The sequence below is a fragment of the Phascolarctos cinereus genome, unplaced genomic scaffold (assembly GCF_003287225.1).
Source record: "Phascolarctos cinereus isolate Bilbo 61053 unplaced genomic scaffold, phaCin_HiC Scaffold_726;HRSCAF=1367, whole genome shotgun sequence".
NCBI lineage: Eukaryota > Metazoa > Chordata > Mammalia > Diprotodontia > Phascolarctidae > Phascolarctos > Phascolarctos cinereus.
The window spans coordinates 380,019,350-380,024,354 of record NW_027556098.1 but is presented as its reverse complement, the minus strand read 5'-3'; positions in this window follow the sequence as shown (position 1 = coordinate 380,024,354).

Sequence of the window (5,005 nt, the reverse complement as noted above, 5' to 3'; positions counted from 1 at the left end):
GTGTTGTTGGGTCCCTACTATTAGGTAAGTATATGTATGTTCTGGCCCCATGAACATGAGGGTATCACTGGCATTTCAGAGAGTACCTTGGCTGTTGGCTGTAGGACAATGATCTACAGAGTGCCCACCCAGGCCTTCCTCCCCTTCTGATAGTAGGTGTTTTGCATTTGTCTTGGTCAATAATACTGACCAAGTGTAAGCCCAACCCCTTCTGGACATTCTCCAGGAACTATTTGCACCAAAGGGGAATCCATCACTCACTTATCAGGGGATCCTAGAGTGAACTAGCAGGGGCTGCTCTGGGTAGAGCCTTTGAAACCATTCCACCACCAATCAGCCAGGCTACAGGTACTTTATAAACTCCAATAAGGCCTCTGATCCCTCACTCCATTTTGCAGTCCATTAACCTGGGGTCTGAGCTTTCACATGGACACAATGGAGCCCTGAACATGGGACTGGGGAAAACGGATCTACTCAGGTCTTAACCATAACAGCAGAGACTGCTCTCTAAGAGGCAGGTTTTCCTTTGGGGTCTCAGACATCAACCAAGTGCTACACCTCGGCCCAAAGCCATCTGGAAGCTTCAGGTATTCTACATTCCTGCCAAAATGCTACATGCTGATCTCCAAACTTAGCCTTTTATTATCCACCTCCAGCTCCTCTCTCCCTCTCTCTCTCTCTCTCTCTCTCTCTCTCTCTCTCTCTCTCTCTCTCTCTCTCTCTCTCTCTCTTTCTCTCTCTGTCTCTCTCCCCTCTCTCTGCCCCCCCCCGGTTATCATGCATGCTACGATCTGTTTACATATTGCCTGTCCCTGATCCTGGGGTTTTCAATGTCCTAGTCCCCTATGCCAGTCTGGTGAAACCTGTGGACCTATTCTCAGAAGAATGTCTTTAAATACGTGAAACAAAATACAAAGGCTCACAAAGGAAACAAATCATATTGAAATGCAATTATCAAAATATTGTTTTAAACACAAACATACCAATTCCAATCTAAGAACTCCTTCAGGCATAGTGGAACGTGAGCTCCCAGGACAGAGACTGGTTTGTGGTTATATCCCTAGCACTTAGCATGGGGCCTTGCACACTATGTGCATTTAATAAATGTGTGTTGGCCTGGATTGAGGCACAACATGCCCCAGGCAAACACAGGTGATGAAAGAGCCAAAAGTATCATTCCATACCTTTAGTGTTAAAGAGGATTTAATACAAAAGAATCATCTAAGAAGCTTTCTACTCATGTTCTCCCCCAAGAGGGCAACAACCTGGCTGTGGACCCCACACCCAGTTAACATAATAAACTGTTGGCAACCATGGACAATGCTGAGCTAAAGCATTAGGCTGCTCAAGTGGCATTTTAACGGGGGCCTTCTGGAGACACAATGCTTCAACCCAATGAAACAACTCTCGGTGAAGATATTCTTTTAACTTTGGCCTGTTGATGAGGGCGACATATTTGAGGGTAAGGAAGGGATGGTGAGGAAAAGGACCAACCATTCCCTTTCAATCATGCTTACTCTAGCTCATGTGTTCCCTCCTACAGGAAGCCTTACCTGATCTCCCTAGTTGTGTTTTCTTATCTGTATCCTCATGTGCTCTCCTGCTTATATCATGACTCCCAGTAGAATATAAGATCCTTGAGGGTAGGGCCTGATTTTTGTTCTGTTTTTGTTTTCACTATACCTTGCATAGATCAGGGCTTAATGAATGCTTATTGAATCTGATTAATGCAACCATGATTCCAGAAGAGTAATGATGAAAAAATGCTCCCTACCACCTACTAGAGAGGTGATGGACACAAGATGCAGGATGAGACATACATTTTTGGACCTGGACAATAGGAGAATGTGTTTTGTTTGACTATACTTATTTGTTCAAGGTGTTTTGTTTTTCTTTCTTTCCAAGGAAGGGAGAATAAATGCTTAATAATTGAAGAAAATTAATTTAAAAAATCAATCCTTATTGAATGAGTTTAATTTAATCCACCTCAATTCAGTTCAATTGAAACTGAGCAAGGCTGGGTTCCGACACTCAAGAGGGAACATACAAACTGACTAGCAATCTCCTTGTCCCATTTCTATAGCTGGGAACCCATAGAAGGAGCTTATTGGGGGACAGTCTCCCAGTTGGATGTATGGTTGTTGTTGTTGTTGTTATTCAATCATTTCAGTCATGTCCAACTCTTCATGGGAAATGAGATAGAGAAGGAAATGGCAAACCACTCCAATATTTTTACCAAGAAAACTTCAAATAGATCTATAGTGTCCACACCTGATTTCATTGAGCGAAGAGCTGGTGGGCGGAGAGCAGGTACTATGAGGGCCAGCCAAAGGTCATCTAAAGGATTCATTTCCACCCCATTGCACTTGATGGGCTATTAGGCTTCAGGAAGTTCATTTGAACTTCAGCATTTGGGTGAGTTTTCTGGCCGTAGTAGGATGGAAAGAAGGCTTCCAACCTGACTCTACCACCCGCAGAATTCTAAGCAACAAAACCATTTAGTGAGAACTCAGCAAAGAGTCTCTACATCTCCACTGGCTATCAAGATTGATTACCAGCTACAAGAGTCCACTATTATCCGCTATTTCCATTTTGAAGGAGGGCACCATTCAATCTGTATCCTTTCCCAAGGGTTCGATTACTCGCCCCCAATCCCAACTCCAGCTCCATGGACCACTCAACCATCCAGGGGCAACCGGCCAACTATGTTCTTTAGCAAGAAGTGACAGCATATGTCTTTCCCTACAAAGCCAAAGAACATATGCCCATCTCTAGGCAGGGGAGGTGCTCCAGTCCAGTAGATCAATGGGTTCCCCAATCCCCTGGTAGAATAAAAACCTCAAACAGTCCAGGTTCAAGTGAAAGCTAAGTGGACATGTGTTGAGTATGTTGTAAAGAGAAGATATTGGTAAGACTATATAAGTTCTGGTGTTCCTTTCATCAATGAGATATTGTCTCCGTGACCTATGACAACACTGGGATATTTCAGATCATTGCTATATTTGGAGACGCTCAGGCCCAAGCTGGAAATTCCTTACATCTTTAATGTTTTCCATAACTATTTTAGGGTTCTATTAGTACAGAATTCCCCATGGGGAATACTAATACACAATGGGGTAGTGAACCGGTCCCACCATTCTGGAAAGTAATTTGGAATTTGTTTGTTGTTGTTCAGTTGCTTTGGTCATATCTGACTTTCCATGACCCCATTTGGGGTTTTCTTGGCAAAGATACTGGTGTGGTTCACCATTGTCTTTTCCAGCTCAATTTACAGAGGAGAAAACTGAGGTAAATAGGGTTAAGTGAGTTGCCCACAATCACACAGCTATTAAATGTCTAAAGCCTAATTTGAACTCAGGTTTTCCCGACTCCAGGACCAGAACTCTATTCCCTGGACCACCTGGTTTCCCAACTTGGAAGCAATTTAGAATCGTGCCCTCGAAGTTACTAAACTGTGTATATGCTTTGAGCCAGAGATGGCACAATAGGTTTATACCCCAAGGAGATCAAAGAAAGAGGAAAGGGACCTATATGTACAAAAATATTTGTAACAGCTCTTTTTCTGGTGGCAAAGGCTTAGAAGCTGAAAGGGTATCCATCAATTGGAGAATGGATGAACTAATTATTGCATATGAATGTGATTTCATACTATTATGTTATAAGAAATGATAAAGGGGATGGTTTCAGAAAAACCTGGGAAGACTTGTATGAACTGACGTAGAATAAAGTGAGGAGAACCAGAATAACAATTTATCCTATAACAACTATCTTGTAAAGACAAGCTACTTTGCAAGACTTAAGAGCTCTGATCAACACAATGACCACCCATGTCTCCAGGGGAATGATGATGAAGCCTGCTACCCACTCTGTAACAGAGAGGTGATGGACTTGGACTCCAGACTGAGATAAATTTTTTTGTTTTGTTTTGTTTCTTTGTTTGTTTGTTTTCTTAAATAAGACCAATTCAGGACTTTGTTTTGCTTAACCATGCATATTTTTTTTCCTTAATAGCATTTTATTTTTTTCCAATTACATGAAAAGATAGTTTTCAACATTTATTTTTGTAAAATTTTAGGTTCCAAATTTTTCTCCCTCATTCCCTTTCCTCCCTTCTCCCCAGGACAGCAAGCAATCTGATATAGGTTATACATGTACAAACATGTTAAGCATATCCTCCCTTCTCCCCAGGACAGCAAGCAATCTGATATAGGTTATACATGTACAAACATGTTAAGCATATCCTCCCTTCTCCCCAGGACAGCAAGCAATCTGATATAAGTTATACATGTACAAACATGTTAAGCATATTTCCACATTAGTCATGTTGTGAAAGAATAATCAGAACAAAAAGGAAAAACCATGAGAAAGAAAAAAACAAAAAACAAAAAAAGGGACAAGAATATGCTTCGATCTGATGCATATTTATTATAAGGGTACTGTATTTTTTTTTCCAGTGGGAGGAAGAGATGGGTGGGAGAGAGGAAGATTTTCATTAATTGAAGAAAATGAAATTTAAAAAGAAATTAGATTAATAGTAATAGCTAAAATATCAAATCAGCCCTAGCACTACCCTTTTTAAGATATACAGTATCAGGCTCTAAATGTGTAATGTTCTAGTGCCTCAGATTCTTCACCTATGAAATGTGGATAATTATAGCCATCTCCTTTATTGGAATGTGGCTAAGAATGTCCTATTATTAATGGCTACTGGTCTGAAAATAGCATCACAGGAAGATTTTTTTTATAACATTTTTCAGGGTGCCCAGAATTTTGACCATAAGTTGGTGGAAACATTCTGATGCTTGAAGCTGTGACTCTGAACTTGGAGAAAAATACACTTTATATTTATGGAAATGTTTTCAAGGAACATTTTAATGAAGGTTCACTATTTCATGAATAAGGAGCTATTGAAAGGAAAGTGAATGTTTGGAAAAAAAACTATTCAGCAATAAAACTGTCTAAATATACACTTTGTGAGATTTTTAAAAGAAATTCAAAAAGCAAA